The sequence below is a fragment of the Tachysurus vachellii genome, chromosome 3, assembly GCF_030014155.1.
Source record: "Tachysurus vachellii isolate PV-2020 chromosome 3, HZAU_Pvac_v1, whole genome shotgun sequence".
Taxonomy (NCBI): Eukaryota; Metazoa; Chordata; class Actinopteri; order Siluriformes; family Bagridae; genus Tachysurus; species Tachysurus vachellii.
Window position 1 is genome coordinate 17166861 of NC_083462.1, and position 11437 is coordinate 17178297.

The window sequence follows — 11437 nt, forward strand, 5'->3', positions numbered from 1 at the left end:
GTTTCCTTTCGGATGCTGCACGATAAACACATTAAAAAATATGTTACGTCTATAGAAGGAGTCTCTAGTGTTAGAGGACAAAGGTCACAGTGAAATTTTAATAACAGTTACATCACATGTCAAAATGAACTAAATGTCTACAGGAACATCACACGTAATGTGAACATAAGTGTATAAAGGGTAAGAATCACATGTGGAAATAAATGTCAAATGAATCAAATGAAGGAATCACTTGTGGGCATAAAATAATTGATTGTAAGAATCATGTGAGTCTAAATAAATCTAGTGTATGAGTCTAGCATAAGAATCAGATGTAAAAGTGAATCAAGTTTAAAAAAATCGATTCTTAGAATCACATCCGGAAATAAATGAAAGGAGTCTTAAAATCACAGGTGGAAGAAAGGAATCGAGTCTGAGAATCATATGTGGAAATAAATTAATCATGTGTAAGAATCACATGAGGAAATAAATGAGTCGAATGAAAGAATCGCGTGGAAATAAATGAATCGTAAAAGAATGTGAGAAATTTAAATGTAAATAGAATTAAATAAAATGTATGTTCAGATGTAACAGTAACTCTGCTTCATGGTGATTTTACAGGAACATCACAACACTGAGTGCTTTATTCCTTAATTCAGTTAATTTCATTAATGACAAATAATTCTCTGTAATTTATGTTGATTTTCAGTGATGTAGTAATTCAGATGTTAAAAGCTCATGTGTGAGATTGAAAGACTAAAATATACACAGAGGTTAAACAGGGGTTTAGTCGTTACGTGACCACTGTCATGTTTAATGTGTAATATGGGGTTAAGTGTTAAAGCTCTGTGGGAATTCATCTGTCCTCAGGGGATGTGTGTGTGTGTGTGTGTGTGTGTGTGTGTGTGTGTTCAGTGACACACTTTGGAAGAGTAAGTGACAGTAAATCCATCAGTTCAGACGTATCCTACAGTTTTCCCACAAACACAGCAGACAAGTTTATTTCAGTTTCCCTGACTGTGACGATGTGGAGTGTTCGGTGTAAATAGTTATTTATTTCACGTTCTTAACCCTATAACATGATTTATATCATATTTTATACACAAGTTTCTGAGACCTCTTGTATGCAAAACCTGTTATAAACCTGTGGTATACAATCTGTTCATCAATGTTCACTAACACAATTAAATGATTATCAGAATTGTCCAGCTTTGAACAAAGACAGAAAATGTTTGTTGCCTGAAATAAAAAAATCATAAAAATAAATAAACAAATAAATAAATAAATAAAACTAAAACAGTCTGCAAATGCATTGCATTATATTCAAATTCAATAAACATTCTTTGTTTTTGTTCTAAAATAAACATTTTTGTGGTCAGTAATTTGCCCCAAATGCCCGGGGTGTCAAATATAATACAAAAAATTATATGTGTAAATGTTTATCAAACCAAATGAGTTTTTTTTACATTTCAATTTCCTGAACATAGAATTTTCTGTCAAGTATTTCATTTGTCAGGATTTACAGGTCAAGTTTAATTACAGTCAGCTTTACAACAGACCAACTACTATTGTTATTGTATTAAATAAAAATGACATATAATTATCAGTGTTATTTTTTTTGTGAATTAATTCTTTCTCTAAATACCATATGTGGTAAAACTAATGGCACCACCACATAATACTTTCATGCTTTAAAATATATTTTTATTAAATAAAAACCTGCTCCATCCAAAACTCCCCTGAAGAGAGATGTTTACTGTGTGAGATACATTAAATGTCCAGCATGGGGCGCATGCGCACTGGAAATGACTCTCAACTCTCAATTGGCTCCAGTAGGGGTTCAGCGAAAAAATCGGCAGCTGGCAGCAGGAAGTACCTGCCATTGGCAGCAGCTGGCAGCAGGAAGTAGCTGACACTGTCAGCTCTCGCTAATAACCGGAAGTCAGCTCTAGTTAAATGATCAATTTATATTCAATTTTAGTACTTATTTGAAATACTTAAATGTGTAATTATTTTGTATTTGATTTAAAAAGTTAACAAATATAAATCAAGTAACGAAGATCATAGACATAATACAAAAAACAAACATGAAGCTACACTTGAAATTATGAATTTGTACGTGTATAAATATTTTATACGTTAATTTAATTTCATTTATACATAATTTATATACATAAACATTCATTAATAAAGTACTGTCTAATGAGTGTACATGTTTGTCAAATAGTGAAATATATACATACATGAATGCCTATAATCATATTGTATATTTATTAAATGTACATAAACATTCATTAATAAAGTCCTGTCTAAAAGAAAAAAAAGAACATGGTCTCAATGGCCTTTATTAAAAATCATATTTTGCTATCATTTAAGTTCAGTTTTACATTTGTAGTATTTCAATACATTCTTGCCTGTGTTTCAACTGTAACTTTTGAAACAGGCTTGATATTTGTTGTTCTGAAATTAGAATGATCAACAACAATTCTAACTAGATTGTAAAGTTCATAGAAAAACTAAGCTGGCTTGGAAAAGCCTAGCCAGATAGTTTGAAAAAGCTTTACAAATGTTCTAGCACGGTTTAACAAGACTTAAAATGTTTCTAGTGTTAGGGGATAACAGCTTAAAGGCCCCGGACTAGATATGATGAAAGAAGACCAGGAGTCATGAGGTACAATCAAATAAGTAAAAATTTATTGAATAGTTTATTGAAGAACAGGGTTGCAGGCAAGAGAACAAGGTTATAAAAAATCTACACTTATGGATAGATAGGATGGTAGAAGATTAGTATGTTTTTCTTACTAATCTTCTACCCTCCTATCTATCCATAAGTGTAGAATGGTTATAACTTCATGAATAGTTAGAAAGAAAGAAAAAGTTAAAGGTTTGTTAGAAAAAAAAAGAAAGATTAGTTAGTTTAACTAGGTTTAGATTGGAACTGGTTAATTGAACGGCATTTCATTCTCGAGTAGCTGGTACCAATCACTGCAAAACCCTGGATGGGTGTTTTCCGAGTAGAAACCTTGCATTTCTCCTCGTTTTCCTCTTCCAACATAACCTAGAGGATTCATAAGAAAATTGTGACATTAATATCCAAATTACCTTAACAGTACACATGGATGCAGCCACATGAATGACTATTCTTATCGCATTGTGTCATTAAGCAGCTAGCAGAGATCACATTTTCATTCATAATTTATACATCTGGTAAGCAGTTCTTATAAATTTCATAAAAGTACTGTCAAGCCAGCAGAAGTGTGCCCTCCTCCTAAATGAGTCTGTATCCACCAAGACTTCTGAATTTGGAACAAACTAAGTACAAATTTAACAACCCAGAATCACCCTCCTCAAGGCTGAGCTTGTCAATAATTCCAATGAATCAGCATGAGCTTTATTCTAATCAATAGATTAAGTTAACATGTTAACAAACGCTAATATTTAATGGTAATGGTAACGTAAGTTAGTATTTGAAGTTAATGATCGCCCCTCACAAACCAGGACCACACGGTGCACAAGCTGCGTTTTTACAAATGACTAAAAAAAATTAACCAATTCAAGTAGTCACAGATTCACTGTCTCTAACATAAAAGTTAAAATCCAACTTACAGAGCAACAATTATTTATGAATCTGATAATTAATATACGAAAATTTACAGAGCCAAATGCCGCCATTACTGAAGATGCTGTCGCTTGACTTCCAGTTAAATGTGATTGGTTGCTACTACGTTGGACGATACTGATTGGCTGCCAATGGCAGGTACTTCCTGCTGCCGATGGCAGGTACTTCCTGCTGCCGATGGCAGGTACTTCCTGCTGCCAGCTGCCGATTTTTGCTGAACCCCCTCTCATTGACTCCTCACACATCACACATTTCTGTAGCTTTGTGTTAGAGATTCAGAGTTTTCTTTCCAGGGAATCAATAATCATGTTTACATAAAACCTTCCTGAGCCTGAGACTCACACAGTGCTGCAGATCTGAACTATAACTATATAAATAATGAACGTGTGTGCAGTTATTTGCAGTTTAATGATATTAAAGACAACTTAAAATGATATTTTTGTTAATTTTTTTTAAATTTCTAATTAAAGATTATAAAAATTAGCATTAAGAAAATGCAAAATTTTTTTCTATTACAGTTTTTGTAAACTGAATATTACAAATATATAAAATATGCTCTTTCTTTTACTTACACAGTCTACATAAAAATAAAGAAGTAAAAATTATGGAAAATATTTGTGAATGTATTTTTAAGAGAATAAATATTTAATAGGGAATTCAACATTTGTCACTAATAACAAAATATAACATATAACTATATATATATATATATAAAAAATTCTATAAAAATCTATTTAAAAATTTTTTTAGAAAATAAATCTAAAATGGCCTTTTTTCTACTAACCAAATAATTCACTAAATTAATAGCACAATAAATGAAAATATATAAAATATATTGGCATTCATCATTCATCAAGGATAAGAAAATACTTTACTGTACTGTACTTTAAATATAAATATAACAGCGCTTATCTGTGAATAAAATGCAATAGGTTTTGTGTGTGTGTGTCTATGTGTGTATTGCAGATTTTCACAGATGTTATTGACTCTCTCAGATGAGGTTGGTGTTTTCTGGGATCATCTCCTCCGCTGTAGTTCTGTGGATCCATATGGCCTCAGCTTCACATGAGCTGCCTGAGGCTTTTATCACACACACACACACACACACACACACACACACACACACACACACACACACACACACACACACACACACACACACACACACACACACACACACACACACACACACACACACACACACACACACACACACACACACACACACACACACACACACACACACACACACACACACACACACACACACACACACACACACACACACACACACACACACACACACACACACACACACACACACACACACACACACAGCTGTATGAAATATTCTTATTCTTCTTTGTCACAGTTTTGTCGTATCAGACCCTAAAAATGCACATTTTTTAATTTCTCTTGTAGTCAGATCTAGAATTAATGTATGTAGAATTAATGAAGTTCTGAAGTTCAGAGGCTTCCATTTAATAAATTGTGACTGTTAAAGAGAAAAAAACATATTCATGTCAGTTAATAGATTAACAGCTCAGAGTTTTACGTCATTCTCTAAGCAGTGTGTGATGGTTGCTGGTGGTGTGGTGGTGGTGGTGTTGTGGTGTAGTGATGGTGTACTGGTGGTGTAGTGATGGTGTGGTGTTGTTGTGGTGATTGTGTAATCGTGGTGTGGTGATGGTGTGTGGTGGCGGCAGTGGTGTTAGTGTGGTGATGGTGTAGTGATGGTGTGGTGTTGGTGGTGGTGTGGTGATGGTGTGGTGGTGGTGTGGTGGTGGTGGTGTGGTGTGATGTGCTTGTGGTGGTGTAGTAGTGTGGTGTGGTGTTGGTGGTGGTGTGGTGTGCTTGTGGTGGTGGTTTGGTGGTGGTGTGTCTCTTTTCTGTTCTGGTGGAATACACGTCCTCTAGATGTCACTGGCTATCTTTAAACAACGGGTTAAGACCAACCTCTTCCTGAAACACTTGAACTAGCAATTTTTCCTTTGTTTGTTATGTGTATGTTTAAATAAAAACTGAACCGTTTTTAGGTTGATGGTATCCTAAGTGTGTAACCTAATAAACCAGTGTCAATGTGTTCATCAATGGAGACTTAAAATCACTGTTGTACATCACTCTGGATAAGAATATCTGCCAGTGGTGGTGTGGTGTTATTGTGGTGTGGTGTGGTGGACTGGTGTGGTGTTATTGTGGTGTGGTGGTGGTGTGTTGTTAGTGTGGTGTGGTGGTGTGGTGTGGTGTTGGTGTGGTGTGGCTGTTGTGTGGTGGTGGTGTGGTAGCCTAGTGGTTAAGTTGTAGGGCTACCAATTGGAAGGTTGTGAGTTTGAATTCCATGTCCAACAAGCTGCCACTGCTGGGCTCCTGAGCAAGGCCCTTAACCTTCAATAGCTCAGTAAGTTGCTCTGGAAAAAGGGTGTCTGCCAAATGCTGTAAATGTAAATGTCCGAATGTCCGAGGTAGTGAGGTTTGGTGTAGTGTGTTGGTACAGTATCATGCGAGGCAGGTGGGGGGGAGCAAGGCACACGGCGGCGCAGCCAGAGTGGCCGAGCGACTTCCACAGCCGAACAGGAGGGCTGAGCGACGTCCACAGCCGAACAGGAGGGCCGAGCGACGTCCACAGCCGAACAGGAGGGCCGAGCGACGTCCACAGCCGAACAGGAGGGCCGAGCGACGTCCACAGCCGAACAGGAGGGCCGAGCGACGTCCACAGCCGAACAGGAGGGCCGAGCGACGTCCACAGCCGAACAGGAGGGCCGAGCGACGTTCACAGCCGAACAGGAGGGCCGAGCACAACCCCCCGACGCACCATGGTCAAACCCACCACTCAGAACCAGGAATGGGGGGGAGGGAGGGCGGAGAAAAAACAAAACCCACCACAGAACAGAAAAAAAAATCCAGGGGGTAAAACACGGGCCTGCAACACCCCCCGCGGACAGGAAGTGGCCACGGAAACCGGATGTGAAGCGACGCCCCCCACCGGACAGATGCGGGGCGATGTCACAGGACACCGAAAAAACAAAACAAAACTCGGGCTGGTGACATGGCCCGCAACCAGGAAGTGAGGCGGCGCCCCCGCGGAAAAGCCGGAAGCGGAGCGGCGTCCCCCACCGGAAAAATGCGGACCGATGTCACCAAAACCCGCAAAGTCCAGGGAAAAAAAAAAATTGCTCCCGAGCGGCCGGTCCAAGCTTCAGCTGTCCTGCTGGGTCCTGGTCTGGCGGAATCCTTCTGTCAGCGAACGCGGGATAAAAACGGACCCAAATGCAGGACAGCTTAACCAAAAAAAACAGGGTTTATAAACTTATTAAAAAAAAAAAAAAACACGAAACAGGACACAGACAAAACCAGACATGAAGACAAGAGGATTCCGGCACAATGCAACGCGGCTCAACTAAATAATACAAATAATCAATAAACATGAGGGACAGGTGTGCAGAGGCGGGGCAGAAAAGACAAGGGCGGGGCAGACACGTGAACATGAAACATAAACAAAAGGCACATGGCCAAAGTCCAGGCAGAGTCCTGACACATTTGTTCCATTGTGTTGTCACACTCTCACTCTGTTCCCTCATGTTGTCTCACTCTCACCCTGTTCCCTCATGTTGTCTCACTCTCACCTTGTTCCCTCCCTCTGTCTCATTCTCACTCTGTTCCCATTTGTCTTTTCTATCTAGGACTAAGAGGCAATGTTTCAGCAGTCCACATGGCCCCGTAAAATCTTTCCAAATGACAGACTTGATGGAGAAATAACGGGGAGAGAGAGAGAGAGAGAGAGAGAGAGGTTTTAGAAAGTGGTGTAGGAGTAAAACCTATGATCTCATTAGCTCTCTCTACACAGGAACAAGTGAGGAATAACATCTGGCATCAAAAACATTTCATATCTCAGAAGCCTGCAACATCTATCTATCTATCTATCTATCTATCTATCTATCTATCTATCTATCTATCTATCTATCTATCTATCTATCTATCTATTAATTTGCATAAGCATTAGAGTGCTCTGCAGCCCTCAGTCTCTCCCTACACAAATCAGTGTTTAATCTCCTGTTGTATGCAGACCACATGGTCCTGCTGCCTACAGAGCTCAGGGTCTACTGCAGAACCAGGACCTTATAAAGCAGTTCTGCAAGATATGCCAGTCAACCTAAAACAATCATATTCCATAAGCTCTCATGGAACAAAACACACTCTTAGGTTAGGTACACATGACATTGAGCATTCCTTACCTAGAACTAAAAATGAGCTCAGAGTAAACTGCAGTGTTATCTGTCTCTGAATGGACAGACTGTCTGAGTGTGGAGACTTATCCAAAATTCAGAAACTCCTTGACAATGTACAGAGTCAGCAAGCTTCAGAGCTGCAGACCCATCCAGACCTGATTTTAAAAATTAAGTCCCAAGAAAATGTGCTACCTACAAACACACACATACACACACACACACACACACACACACACACACACACACACACACACACACACACACACACACACACACACACACAAACACACACACACTTCTGTTGTCTTCAGTATCTTCACAGCTGCATTTCCAACATTAACATCTGCTTGCTCTCTTTTGGAGGTTCCTGAAACACAACCAACCCCAACCACAACCAAAACAACTAGATTTTACTAGTCCAGGGTGGAGACAGACGTTCCTCATTTCAGATCAGATCAGTTTTGATTGTTACTCATAGCTACAGAAGTTCAAGGAATGGAGATTGATCCCAGATTAGCTTATCCTTCCTACTAAAGACCAGGAGGTGGAAATTGCTATTGGTCTAGTGCCTCCTAACTACAAAAGTTCAGGGGGTTGAGATAAACCATGAACCAGCTCCACCTGCCTACAGAAATCCAGGGGTGGAGATTGACTATGATCCAGTTCCTCCTATCAAAAAGGTCTAAGGAGTAGAGATCGATACTACTTTAGCTCCTCCTACCTGCAAAAGTCCAGAGGTGGAAATTGATCCTGGATTTAAAATATCTCTGTGTGTTCTAGATTGGATAATAATTGTGTGATTAAAATTATTGTTGTTCCATGTAGCGAGAATCTCCAGTGTTAGTGTTAGCGTTGGATCAAGCCCAACTCCACCCCATGGACTCTGGTTGTGGTTTATTCCAGCACAGACATGCATATGATTTATTCTAAATATCAACCAATGAAATAAATCCATCCAAATAGGGCTAATGTACTGTACATGTTTTGTAAAAAAAATCACTAGACATTCTTGTAACCATAGGTAGGTGTTTAGCAGTGATTTAAGTGTATATGTGAAAAATGAGAGATGGTTTGAAAAAATAGAAATAAAATCTAAATGGTGCTTCAGAGACCAACACAAACCCAGAGAGACCTACAGCTTACAGACTGACTCAGCATAAAATCACCAGCCGGCAATCTTTCTAATAATTGATGCCAAACACTGCCAGGCAATTCATCATGTTCCTGAATGGTGCAGTAATACCATCTTGACAGAATGACACTAACCAGTGGGCAGCACTTTCTGTGGAAATGGCATCCTGGTGTTCATCCATCAACATTATATTTCCAGAAATGAATGGACAGTTGATGTAGTAAATCATTTAAAAATCTCTGTTTCACTCCATATAGTTACTGCATGTCCACTATCACACACAGTTATTAGTGATGGGAAGTTCGGTTCTTTTCCGCAAACCGGTTCTTTTGGACAGTTTGTTTTAATGAACCAGTTCAATAATCCAGTTCACCAGTTCTTTTACGTCCTGACGTAATGACGTAATTCACAATGACGTAATGACTGAAATTCCTTCATCCCGCCGCTGCTGGCAGATATTAATACAATTTAACACATTTGAAAAGTTCTTCGTAATCATAACTTTGGTTGAATACGTTTCTTACATTTAAGTTTTGCAACTAAAACACCCAGTACAGGCATTGATGTGCAAACATGGGTGTGTTACGTGTCTTAAAGATATAAAGTTAATAAACTAATCTTCATCAACTTACAAAAACTTACAAAAAAAGTATAATATTGAAATGTTTCTTTCACTCCATCAGTTGTTTCAAAAACTAATGCGTTAAACACTCATACGTTGATAAGACATTAAATCATAACCATTTCCATTTGTTGCTGTATCAGTTCAGTGATTTACACATGCGCAGTAACAACAGCTCGAGCTCACAGTTCTCTCAGCACAACATGTCTCAGTTCAGTGTACAGGAGTTACATATACTCCGGGATATTAGTTTATTTAGAGTTGGAGGGGCTGTCAGGCATGACCGAAAGTGAGTAACTTTAGTAACTTGTGGATCAGCGTTGACTCAAGACGAGAACAGTTATACACACTGCAGTGTTTATTTAATGAATCATCGTTTGTCCTGTTATGTGGCAGATAATTACACACTAACAAACACTCAGTATAATCACACACTAACACACATTCAATTACACACACTCATTAGTCACCCACTAACACACACACTAACACACACTCAGTTCAATCACATGCTAAACACACACACTAACACACCCTCATTATAGTCACACACTAACACACCCTCATTATAGTCACACACTAACACACTCACTAACACACACTCAGTATAATCACACACTAACACACATTCAATTACACACACTCATTATAGTCACCCACTAACACACACACTAACACACACTCAGTTCAATCACATGCTAAACACACACACTAACACACCCTCATTATAGTCACACACTAACACACACTCATTATAATCACACACTAACACACACTCATTATAGTCACACACTAACACACTCACTAACACACACTCAGTATAATCACACAATAACACACATTCACTAACACAGTATAGTCACACACTAACACACGCACTAACACACAATCAGTATAAGTACACACTAACACACATTCACTAACACACACTCATTATAGTCACACACTATATACTCATTATACTCATATATACTCATTATAATCACACACTAACACACATTCAATTACACACACTCATTATAGTCACCCACTAACACACACTAACACACACTCAGTTTAATCACACACTAAACACACACTCACTAACACACACTCAGTATAATCACACACTAACACACATTCAATTACACACTCATTACAGTCACCCACTAACACACACACTAACACACACTCAGTTCAATCACATGCTAAACACACACACTAACACACCCTCATTATAGTCACACACTCATTATAATCACACACTAACACACACTCATTATAGTCACACACTAACACACTCACTAACACACACTCAGTATAATCACACAATAAACACACATTCACTAACACACAATCAGTATAAGTACACACTAACACACATTCATTAACACACACTCATTATAGTCACACACTAACACACCCTCATTATAGTCACACACTAACACATTCACTAACACACACTCAGTATAATCACACAATAAACACACATTCACTAACACACACTCATTATAGTCCCACACTTACATGCACTCGTTATAGTCACACACTAACACAAATACAATACAATCACACACTAACTTACTCTCATTATAATCAAACACTAACACACAGACAATACAATTACACACTAACACACCCTAACTATATTCACACACTAACACACATTCAAGTACACACACTCATTATAGTCACCCACTAACACACACTAACACACACTCAGTTTAATCACACACTAAACACACACTCACTAACACACACTCAGTATAATCACACACTAACACACATTAAATTACACACACTCATTATAGTCACCCACTAACACAAACACACTAACACACACTCAGTTTAATCACACACTAAACACACACTCACTAACA